This window comes from Cetorhinus maximus, chromosome 4 (assembly GCF_964194155.1).
Source record: "Cetorhinus maximus chromosome 4, sCetMax3.hap1.1, whole genome shotgun sequence".
Lineage (NCBI taxonomy): Eukaryota > Metazoa > Chordata > Chondrichthyes > Lamniformes > Cetorhinidae > Cetorhinus > Cetorhinus maximus.
Genome location: NC_135882.1, coordinates 165,688,648 through 165,701,314, shown reverse-complemented (window position 1 = coordinate 165,701,314; position 12,667 = coordinate 165,688,648).

The following is a 12,667-nucleotide window of genomic DNA, read 5'->3' as shown; positions in this document are numbered from 1 at the left end:
CCTCTTCACCATGGATGTCCAATCCCTCTACACATCCATCCCCCACCAGGATGGTCTGAGGGCCCTTAGCTTCTTCCTTGAACAGAGGCCCGAACAATCCCCATCCACCACTAATCTCCTTCGTCTGGCTGAACTTGTTCTCACACTGAACAATTTCTCCTTTAACTCCTCTCACTTCCTCCAAATAAAAGGTGTGGCTATGGGTACCCACATGGGCCCCAGCTATGCCTGTCTCTTTATGGGGTATGTGGAACATTCCTTGTTCCAGTCCTACTCCGGCCCCCTCCCACAACTCTTTCTCCGGTACATCGATGATTACTTCGGTGCTGCTTCATGCTCTTGTCGGGACCTGGAAAAATTTATTAATTTTGCTTCCAATCTCCACCCCTCCATCATTTTCACATGGTCCATCTCTGACACTTCTCTTCCCTTCCTTGACCTCTCTGTCTCAATTTCTGATGATAGACTGTCCACCAATATCCATTACAAGCCTACCGACTCCCACAGCTACCTCGACTACAGCTCCTCACACCCCGCTTCCTGTAAGGACTCCATCCCATTTTCTCAGTTCCTTCGCCTCCGTTGCATCTGTTCTGATGACGCTACCTTCAAAAACAGCTCCTCTGACATGTCCTCCTTCTTCCTTAACCGAGGTTTTCCACCCACGGTCGTTGACAGGGCCCTCAACCATGTCCGGCCCATATCCCACGCATCCGCCCTCACACCTTCTCCTCCCTCCCAGAAACATGATAGGGTCCCCCTTGTCCTCACTTATCACCCCACCAGCCTCCGCATTCAAAGGATCATCCTCCGCCATTTCCGCCAACTCCAGCATGATGCCACCACCAAACACATCTTCCCTTCACCCCCCCGGCGGCATTCCGTAGGGATCGTTCCCTCCGGGACACCCTGGTCCACTCCTCCATCACCCCCTACTCCTCAACCCCCACCTATGGCACCTCCCCAAGCCCACGCAGAAGATGCAACACCTGCCCCTTCACTTCCTCTCTCCTCACCGTCTAAGGGCCCAAACACTCCTTTCAAGTGAAGCAGCATTTCACTTGCATTTCCCCTAATTTAGTCTACTGCATTCGTTGCTCCCAATGCGGTCTCCTCTACATTGGAGAGACCAAACGCAAACTGGGCGACCGCTTTGCAGAACACCTGCGGTCTGTCCGCAAGAAAGACCCAAACCTCCCTGTCGCTTGCCATTTTAACACTCCACCCTGTTCTCTTGCCCACATGTCTGTCCTTGGCTTGCTGCATTGTTCCAGTGAAGCCCAACGCAAACTGGAGGAACAGCACCTCATCTTCCGACTAGGCACTTTACAGCCCTACGGGCTGAATATTGAATTCAACAACTTTAGATCTTAAACTCCCCCTCCCCCCATCCCCACCCCGTTTCTTCCCCCTCCCTTTTTTTTTCAATAATTTATATAGATTCTTCTTTTCCCACCTATTTCCATTATTTTTAAATCTAAAACTAAAACTTTGATAGTCTTTCCACCCCACCCCCACTAGAGCTGTACCTTGAGTATCCTGTCTTCCATTCTTAATTAGCACTTTTCTTAGATAATATCACCACCTTCAACACATCTTTGATCCTTTTGTCTGTGACATCTTTTGATTATCTGCTCCTATCACTGCTTGCTTAACTCCACAATCACCCCACCCTCAACTTCTCTCTCCCCCCGCCCCCCACCTTAGACCAGCTTATATTTCACCTCTCTCCTAACTATACTTCAGTTCTGCCGAAGGGTCATGAGGACTCGAAACGTCAACTGTTTTCTTCTGCCAGACCTGCTGAGTTTTTCCAGGTAATTCTGTTTTTGTTTTGGACTTCCAGCATCCGCAGTAGCTTTTAGCTTTTTGTTTTTATTTCTTAGTTGATAGTCTGGCTGAAGGAGCATTGAATCAAAGCGTCCTGGGTGTCCCTGCCTCCCTGGAGGTTACCCAGGTCTGCGTCCATGTCCTTAGCATTCTCCTCACCGTGCTCGTTCTCGGACTCACTACTGGACTCACCCTCTGTGGCCTGTGCAGCTGCATCAAGATCCTCTCCTTCCACTGGGTCCCCCCTTGCCAGTGCCAGATTGTGGAGAGCGCAGCATACTACCGCTATCAGTGACACGTGATCTGGGGGGTATTGGAATGCGCCCCCTGAACAGTCCAGGCATCGGGAGCGCATCTTGAGAAGACCGATGGTTCTCTCTGCCACAGCCCTTGTGGTGCCGTGGCCTCTGTTCTTGGATGGTGGAGAGGCGTCATGAGTCACCTTTTGAGGGGATAGCCCTTGTCACCCAGCAGCCATCCATCCAGCCGGGCTGGAGCACTGAAGAGCCTCGATGCCTGGGAGTGTCTCAGGATGTAGGCATCATGGGAGCTTCCTGGGTACCTTGCACAGACTTGTAGAATCAGCATCCTGTGGTCACACACTATCTGCACATTCATGGAGTGGAAGCCCTTCCTGTTGACGAAGGCACTGGGCTCACCCGTTGGTGCCTTGATGGCCACATGTGTACTGTCTATTGTACCCTGGATGTGGGGGAAGCCAGCAATGGCCGCGAAGCTTCTGGCTCGCTGTGTCTGACTGGCTGCATCCATACGGTAATGAATGAAAGTCAATGTATACCTGAACAGAGCGTCTGTCACCAGCTTGACGCAACTGTGGACAGCTGATTGGGAGACTCCACAAAGATACCCCACTGACCCCTGGTAAGAGCCGGAGGCAGAGAAGTTGAGGGCCACTGTGACCTTCAGAGCCACTGGCATGGGGTGTCCACCCACCCAGTCAGAGCTGATCTCAGGCCCAATCATCTGACAAATGGAGGTCACAGTCTCCCTTGACAGTCGGAGCCTCCTTTGGCATTGCACCTCAGACATATTGAGGTAGCTGCACCGCCGCCTGTAAACCCTGGCAGCAGGATAGTGGCGTCTTCTGCAGCACCTTCCACCTTGGAATACCTGCTGGCCCTGCACCCCTTGTGCCTGCGCCTCTCCTTCCACAGGTCGCTCCCCTGGAGGCTGAATAGGGACACCCGGCCCCCTCTCCCTTCTGCCCCTCTCTTCCTCCTCAGAGGAGGTGCCTCCAGCAGAGACCACGATCCACATTACCAGGGTAATGGAAGGCTGTCTGATACTTGGAAGGGCCCACACGGTCTGAATCCTCCGGGGGCCTGGAAGACAGCAGTGAGCCCTGAAATGAAACCTGGAAATGCTCAGAATGCAGCTCTGAAGCGAGATGAAGCTGTTCAGTTCACAGAAGCAACCAGCAGCAAGTTTGATCCAAAATTCCTCACCCTTCTTATCCCGCCCGTGGATGAGCTTTTGCTAACTGTGGCCTGCCCGCCTGCCCGTTTTGCCCGTGTGACGGCCGACAAATTGCATGGGCTACGTAAACTCAGAGGCAATTGGTGTGTCAAGGGCCTTAACTGGCCTCTTACTTAATGGTGGGTGGGCCTTTGTCTCCATCGCGCGCCCACCTAGCAAAATATCGTGCGCGTGCGCGTGGACGTCGGCACCCTCGGCTGACGTCATCGCGAGTTACTTGGCGCTTGAGCGGGTCAGGTGCACACACGCACCTGCCAAGCGGAAAATTCTGCCCTGTGTGTGTTTTTTTTAATCAATTTTGTGAAATTTACATCATCTGGTTATCAATCCCCCAGCCAGCGGGAACAATTCCTACCTATTGACGCTATCAAAGTCCCTCATAATTTTGAATATCTCTATTAAATCTGCTCGTAATCTTCCCTGTTATAAGCTGAACAATCCTGGCTTCTCCAGTCTCTTCACGTAATTGGAGTCCCTCATCCCCGTATCATTCTAGTACCACTTACTCAAATGCCAGGCATATTTGTCTTAATGCTGTAATGTTAACTCTACGCTAGGTTTTAAACCACTATTTTTTATTCATCCATGGAATGTTAACACCGTCGACGCGTAACTGGAGTTATCCCTGACTTCCAGCACTGTACTTCTGCTCTCTTCCTGTTCCCTGTGCTCCCTTCTATTCCCCATTCTCATTCTCTCATATTCATATTCATTTTATTTTTACTTAACTGTTATGGAGTTAGGTGAAAAATCAACCCTAAACACTGACACCTGCGTTAGATAAAACTCACAATTGTAAAGATCAACATCGTCACATTATAGTTGAAATACTGGGGCAGTCAGTGCCAGCACTCCCAGGACAGTTGTGTTCATAACCCATGGGTAAGGCTGCGGAAAATTTTGGAATACAAGGCCACCCTGAACGTGAACACTGAATTTTGCAACATCAAGCCCACCCTTATCTTGAATAAGTTATTGGTACAGGAAATGTTTGCCCAGAGAGCTTGGTTGGGGATTGCTAACTGTGGTGAATCTGCAGCTCTTAAAGGGCTGCAGTTTACCACATTAGAGAGGAAGCCATGGCAACACTGGAAACGCAGACTAATCTGATCGCGACAGTGTGGCGGAGAGTTGTGGGGAACGCTGCCATTTTGGGTGCTGGAGTGTTGGAGGTTGTGCTGAGCAAGTGTAGCAGTGAGGGACGCTGAAGGCTATGCTGCTTGCCTTCCCCATGGACCCAGGTGGTACTGAGTCAATGCAACCTCCCAGCTCTCTCACATTGGCTTCCAATGTTCATGTCTGTGTCAGCTATTGTTCAGTTAGTGCCACTCTTGTCTTCAGAGTCAGAAGGTTAACACCCTGAGGACATGAATGGTGCCATATCAATGCAAGTTCCTTATTATGCACACAGGAACATGCTGGAGGCTAGCGCACTCCCCACTTTTGAATATATTTCCTGTGGAACCTCTCAAGCATGGCAGTAATCTAAGATGGGGGCTGTCACTATTTCAAACACTGTGTGCCACCCATCCTTGTGCCTCCATGCAGTATTCTGGAAGTGTGAGGCAGCAGCAGTGGTATTCTATGCCAGTGGTGAATTTCTCACTGGAGTCAATCTCTAGTCGAAGAGACGCATCCCGCAGTGATCTCAGGATTCCCTGAGATCTGTCCTGGTGTGGCCAAAGCAGGAGAATCATTGGGATAGGCGTTACTGATGGTGGTGAGTTTAGGAAACTCCAAAAACTGAGGAAAGCATCTAGTCACTCAAAATTATGACTTGGCGAAATGAGGAAATCAAACCCATTGGAAGCTGGGAGCGGCTAAGGACTGTTTGTTATAAGGACTATAATTCTGTGGAGTGTGCAATAGGTGTAAAAGGGGAACGTTCCATTCTGTAAAGTTGCCGACACAAATAGTGTTTAGTTAAGAGTGTTCTTAGTCATTTGTTACACTAAATAACTGCAGTCCTTTTCTCACTCATGCCTTTGTTATCTCTACATTCAACTATTCCAACATGCTGGTCTCCCATATTCTATCGTCCACAAATTTGAGGTAATCGGAAACACTGCTGCCCATCTATTAACTAACAGCAAGTCCTGGTCACCTTTCACCCCCGTGCTCACTGACCTATTGGCTTCTGGTCAAGCAACATCTTGATTTTCAAATTCTCGTCCTTGCTTTCAAATCCTTCCAAGGCCTTGCCATTCCCTATCCCTGTAATCTCCCTCAACCCCAACAACTGCCTGAGACATCGTGGTTCCTCTAATCTAACTTCTTCTGCATCTTCAACTCTAATTGCTCCATATTGCTGGCCTGCTTTGAGTTGCCTAGGCCTCAAGCTTGGGAATCCCTGCACATCCCTGCCTCCCTACTTTGCTTTCCTCCTTTAGAGCACTTCTTCTAACCTACCTCTGCGGCTAAGCTATTGGTCATCTGACCTAATCTCTCCTATGTGGCATGGTGTCATATTTTGGTTTATAACGCTCCTGTGAAGTGCCTTTGGATGTTTCATTACGTTAAAGGTGCTATAGAAATATAAGTTGTCGCTGTTGTTGTCGTTATTCATTCATAAAGTAAAACCAGATCAAAGACATTATCCTCGTAGTGAGGATATCAGTATGTATGTATGGTCCGTTCATTCTAGAATTTTTATGGTTTGCAGAAATGTTTCTGACCAAGCTGTATGGACCTTTTCCCACTAAAGCAGCCTGGTGTTGGTTAGCAGTGTATCCTGCTGCCACACTCTCCAGTGTTCAACTTCTAGCCAGACAGAAGTCATGGGCCCCATTCCCAAAGATGAAAGACCACTTGAGTACGGAATTTTTTTTTCAAATTGCTTTCACGGGGTGTGAGCATTACTGACGACGCTAGCAATTTTTGCTAACTGACCTTGAGGAGGTGCTGGTGAGCTGCCTTCTTGAACCGCTGCAGTCCATGTGGTGTAGGTACACCCACAGTGCTGTTAGGAAGGGAGCTCCAGGATTTTGACCCAGCGACAGTGAAGGAACGGTGATATATTTCCAAGTCAGGATGTTGAGTGGCTTGGAGGGGAACTCCAAGGTAGTGGTGTTCCCATCTATCTGCTGCCCTTGTCCTTCTAAATGGTGGAGGTCATAGGTTTGGAAGGTGCTGTAGAAGGAGGCTTGGTAAGTTCTTGCAGTGCATTTTGTAGATGGTACACACTGCTGCTGCTGTGCATTGGCAATGGAGGGAGTGAATGTTTAAGGTGGTGGATGGGGTGTCAATTAAGTGGGTTGCTTTTTTCCTGGATGGCGTTGAGCTTCTTGAGTGTTGGAGCTGCACTCATCCAAGCAAGTGGGGAGTATTCCATCACACTCCTGACTTGTGCCTGATGGACAGGATTTGAGGATTCTGGAGGTGAGATACTTGTTGCAGAATTCCCAGCCTCTGACCTGCTCTTGTAGCCATATATGGCTGGTCCATTTAGGTTTATGGTCAATAGTAACTCCCAGGTAGTTGATGGTGGGGTATTTAGCAATTATAATGCAATTAAATGTCAATGAGTGATGGTTGGATTTTCTCCTGTTGGTGATGGTCATTGTCTGGCACTTGTGTGGCACAAATGTTTCTTGCCACTTGTCAGCCCAAAATTGGATATTGTCCAGGTCTTGCTGCATTTGGACATGGACTGCTTCAGTATCTGAGGAGTTGCGAATGGTGCTGAACATTGTGCAATCGTCAGCGGACATCCCCATTCCTGACCTTATGATGGATGGAAGGTCATTGATGAAGCAGCTGAAGATGGTTGGGCCGAGGACACTATCCTGAGGAACTCCTGCAGTGATATCCAGGGCTGAAATGATTGGCCTCCAACAACTATAGACTTCTTCAACTAAAAAAAATTCACTAATGCAATGTCAGCAATTCACCACAAAGTTTCTAAACATAGTGTCAAATGAAGGTCGAACTCTCCCTCTCAAGAATGGTGGGAATATGTCAAGAGACTGTCTTTTACATTGACTGTTAATAAGTAAGATGTACATCCCAACGACTGGTGGATCATATCAGACAGCGCCTCCCTTCAGCTGTTCACGACAGGTAAAGTACTGACTGTACTCACCCAGCCTGTGCTTGCAAAACTCAGAACACAGTGTCCAATATTGAATGGGATTCTGCAATTGGACAACACTTGCTAAAGATTCTTGATCCTGCTAAAAATTATACCAGCAACCGATTTAATGTTATCAGTCGGGCTTGCAGCCTGGCTCACTTTACATGTGCTAGAAGCTGCATATATCCACACACAGGGCCCTGTCCTTTGTAAACAGAAAGAATGTGTCCATGCATTGTGCCTTTTTCAACTAAACAAAAGCTTGGGGGGAGTGAGCCATTCCCTGGTTCATTCCTCATGGCAATGCCTTGACCAATCAGAGTCAACCTGGCTGGTTTGAATTTAAACCATTTAACTGTTCCCTGGTACATTCCCCAAGGCAATGCCTCTACCAGTCAGGGTTCACTTGCCAGCACCCTCTTCTCATGCTGTAGAAAATATTGTTCCCTTTGAAATTTGATATCGTGAACCTGTCCTCATGAGTTCAAGATGAAAACCTTTAACAGCATGTTCCCTTGTTCAACAATACTCAAGCTAACGAGTCTGTATTTTAATTACATTGTAATGATCTGGAGTGCATTGTCTGAAAGGGTGGTGTTAGCAGATTCAATACTCACTTTCAAAAAGGAATTGAATAAATACTTGAAAATGAGGACATTGCAAGGCTATGAGACAAGAACTGGGTAGCAGGGCTAATTCAAAAGAGCTGGCACGGACATGATGGGCCAAATGATCTCCTTCTGTGCAGCATGCGTCTATCATTGTGGAGCCTCTATACCCATATCCACCATAGCCCCCTCCCTACCAAACTAGAGGGGTAAAGTTGTGGTGATTGTTGGATGTGGTAGGAAAGTGATTATGTTACTGGACTAGTACCCCAGCGGCTTGGGTTACTCACTCACACACACATACACACTCTCACAAACTGGGCAGAATTTTACCGCCCCGTAAAATGCAGCCGGCCATTATAAATCCCATTGACGACAGCGGGAATGTAAAATCCCACTGTCGTAAAATTCTGCCCACTGTCTCACATTCTCACACAAATTCACTCACTCTCTCTCTCTCACACACACACACATACACACACTCTCTCTCACACACTCACTCACTCTCACACACACACACTCTCACACACTCACTCATTCTCTCTCTCACACACACTCTCTCTCACACACTCACTCACTCTCTCTCTCACACACACACACTCTCTCACACACTCTCACATACTCTCACACACGCTCATCCACTCTCTCTCACACACACACCCATTCTCTCTCTCACACACACTCTCACACACACTCTCACACACGCTCATCCACTCTCTCTCACACACACACCCATTCTCTCTCTCACACACACTCTCACACACACTCTCACACACGCTCATCCACTCTCTCACACACACACCCACTCTCTCACACTCTCACACACGCTCATCCACTCTCTCTCACACACTCACCCATTCTCTCTCTCACACACACTCTCACACACACCACGCTCATCCACTCTCTCTCACACACACTCTCTCACACACACACACACACACACACCCACTCTCTCACACACTCTCACACATGCTCATCCACTCTCTCTCACACACACATCCACTCTCTCACTCTCTCACACATTCACTCACTCTCACACACACTCACTCGCTGTCTCACATGCTCAAATTCCATCACAGTAGATGAAGAATTTAAAGTCAAGTGAGCAAATTTAAAATAAAATTAGAATGTAAAGTCATGATTAGTAACGGTGACCATTTAATTAGTGGTGCGTTACGGAAACCCATCTGGTTCACTAATGTCCTTTAGGGAAGGAAACTTGCTGTCTTTAACCGGTCTGTCCTGTATGTGACTCTTAACTGTCCTTTGAATTGCCCTAGCAATTCACTTAGTCGTAACAAGCCTGTGAAGAAGTGATTGGGGTAGTTGTAGCGACAGCGAGATCCGGGGCAGCTGCATTGTTAGGCAGGGCCAAGAAGAAGCGCGTCTGGACACCTTCATAGATTGGCTCCTCAGCAAGAAAACTTCCAAACCTCCAGAGTCCAGGGCTGAGTGAGTGAATGCCGGTTGTGAAAGGCTGTAGCAGGACATAGGCTGTGTAGTTTTGAGCACCTTCAAATAGAAAGGATGCAAAAGTAAAAGGAAATTGGCATTGTAGGTTCATCAGGATATTATGAAAGACAGAGTTAGAAAGAGAAATTTGAGAAGTTTGGGCTTTTTCACTAAAACTGCAAAGAGTGAGTGAGTGAGTGTGAGAGACAGACTGTGTGTGTGAGAGTGTGAGAGAGTATCTGAGAGAGTGTGTGTGTGTGTGTGTGTGTGAGTGTGCGAGAGAATGGGAGGAATTTTCCGTGCCTGCTGTTGGCGGGCGTGGTGGGTGGCATGAGCGGACAATATAGCGCGATCAGTTTCACGATGGTGGGAAGGCAGGTTGAGATTGTCCACTCAGCCCACCGATGGCAGGCCCCGTTTCCCACTGCCAGTCATCAGGAACCTCATTGTAATACACCAGCATATCATTATCAGGCCATCCAGCCAGGCTCTTGGACTCCCACTGGATCGCCTGTGCACGTCAGCGGGAAAGCACGCCGACGTGTTTCACAACAGCACAGAGACGATGTGCACTTGGCGGCCGGCACTTTGGATGAACTTGAGGTGAGTGCACAGCAACATTCTGCAGAGCTGCCAGAGTCACCTGTTGCTTTGTACGCTTCAGGGGCACCGGGGAGGGGGTTGGATTAAGTGCCACCCTGCCCGACTGGTGGCCGAGTGTGCGGGGCAATCAGGGAGCAAGTGCAGCTCTTTCTCTGGGGCGACTTTTGAGGGTGAGGGTGTGGGTGAGCGCTGTGACGGGACTTCAGGGAGGGTGCCTCCAGATTCCTCTTCAGAGGTTTCTCTGGGGCTAGATTGGAGGCCCTGGGTCATGGACTCTGTTGGCTGTTCCCGAGGTGTGCCTGAGGAAGCAAGGAGAGATAATTCGTGCATGGCAGTGGCCTGTGAAACACAGTACGCATCACTCACAGCATGGCTGTCTGAGGGATGTTAAAGGACCCTCACTTGGTTGAGCACCGCCGACCTCACCATCAGCACAGGACCGGTCCAGATCATCACCGGCCAGCTGGATGGCTCTGTTTTCAAAGTCCGTGAGGGCCTTGATTTCAGGCATTCCTCCACCACTCTGCGACCTCTCCCTTTTGTTGTGTGCCGGCTTGTCCTGTATGGATAGAGATGGAGAGAGTGTAAACAAGTCACCTGCCAGGCCAGATGACAAGTATGCCTGGCATGTGTGAGTGGTGAGTGGTGCCATGGGTAGGATGAGGACAATGATGCTGTGTGTGAAAGAGTGAATGATGATGTCCCTTGAACCGGCAGTGAGTTAGGGCCCTGTAGATGTGTGATGGGTTTGTGAGTGTGTGAGTTAAGTGATGAGATGAGTGACTTACCCTGGCGGAACAGAAGAGATCAGTCATCCTCTTGCGGCACTGGCTGTCCTCTTTTGCAGGGCGTTGGCACTGACCACCGCTGCCAATGCCTCCCAAGCCGGGTTAGTGCTGTTGCTGCCCATCCTGCAGCCAGAGTGGGGGTAGAGGACATCCCGGCGGGGCTCCACAGCATCCAAACTTCGCTCGAGAGACGCGTCTCTGAACCTGGGAACTGCAGCCTCCTTCAGTTTCAGGGCCATGTCTTCCGTGCAGAAGTGGTGGGCTGGAAACACTGAGATGTGCGCTTGTGGCTGGACTTTAAATATAGCGCCCGACATGATGCAGCAGCGGGGTGATGGCGGGCAGGCGAATGAGAGCTCGCCCGCCATGGCAGAGACATGTTTCCTGGGAATGTATAAATAATGAGGAGGGTTTGGGACGATCCGGCGTGAAAACCCACCATCGAGGCCGACGGGTAAAACGCCATTTTACCCACTCGCTACCGGGAAAAATCTGCCCAGTGTGTGTATGTGTGAGTGAGTGAGTGAGAGTGAGACTGAGTGTGAGTGTATATGAGAGCAAGTGTGTGTGTGAGTGAGTGAGTGTGCATGAGAGTGAGGCTGAGTGAGTGTGAGTGTACATGAAAGCGAGTGTGGGTGAGAGTGAGACTGAGTGAGTGTGAGTGTACATGAGAGCGAGTGTGTGTGAGAGTGAGACTGAGTGAGTGTGAGTGTACGTGAGAGCGAGTGTGTGTGTGTGAGTGAGTGAGTGTGAGTGTACATGAGAGCGAGTGTGTGTGAGAGGGAGACTGAGTGAGTGTGAGTGTACATGAGAGCGAGTGTGTGTGAGAATGAGACTGAGTGTGAGTGTACATGAGAGCGAGTGTGTGTGAGAGTGAGACTGAGTGTGAGTGTACATGAGAGCGAGTGTGTGTGAGAGTGAGAGAGAGACTGAGTGAGTGTGAGTGTACATGAGAGCGAGTGTGTGTGTGTGAGTGAGTGAGTGTGAGTGTACATGAGAGCGAGTGTGTGTGTGAGAGACAGTGATTATGAGAGTGAGTGTGAAAGTGGGAGAGACCATGGGCAGGATATTGCTGTCGGTGTGCAGCTGTGGACTCGACACCTAAAACGACACACAATGATGCCGGGCGTGTGTCCCGCGCGATATTTTGGTATTTCGTTCGGCCGGCTATTCAGGCCATTAAAAAAGCAATTGTTTAAAAAGTTGTTGAACACGTTGCCCGTCCAACCTTAAGGTTATCGGGGCAGGCGAAGAGCCCAGGCAGCCTTTGTGCTTTCAGGAAACCTCATCCACGGGCGGGATGAGGTTTCCTGAAGCTTGTATCAAATAATTAAATAAAATTCCTTGACTTCACAAACGTGTCCCAGCTCATGTGACACTGTCACACGAGGGGACATGTTTAATTCATTTTTTAACTTTATTATTTAAAAACTGTTATCATCTACTTTATCTCCTCCAGGCAGCTCCGTGCCTCAGGGAGATTGCTGCGCTATTTCGCACGCATGTGTAAAAGAGCGTAGGCCTCAACTCTCCCTCCTCCCCCCCCTCCACCACCAGCCTGGGCAGGTGGTGCTGAGCGCTTCAGAATGCGTATGACGCTGGACGGGCCTTAATTGGCCTGTCCGTGTAAAATGGCGGCGCGCAGCCAATCGTGGTCGGCGATCAGCTCCACGCCCACCCACGACCATCCCCGTCCAGCCCGTCCGCCATAAGTAAAATCCCGGCCAGCGAGTGTGTGTGAGAGGTTGATAGTGTGTGGAAGAGGGAGAGTGCTTGTTGAGAGTGTGGGAAAATGAGTGTGTGAGAGAGAGAGTGAG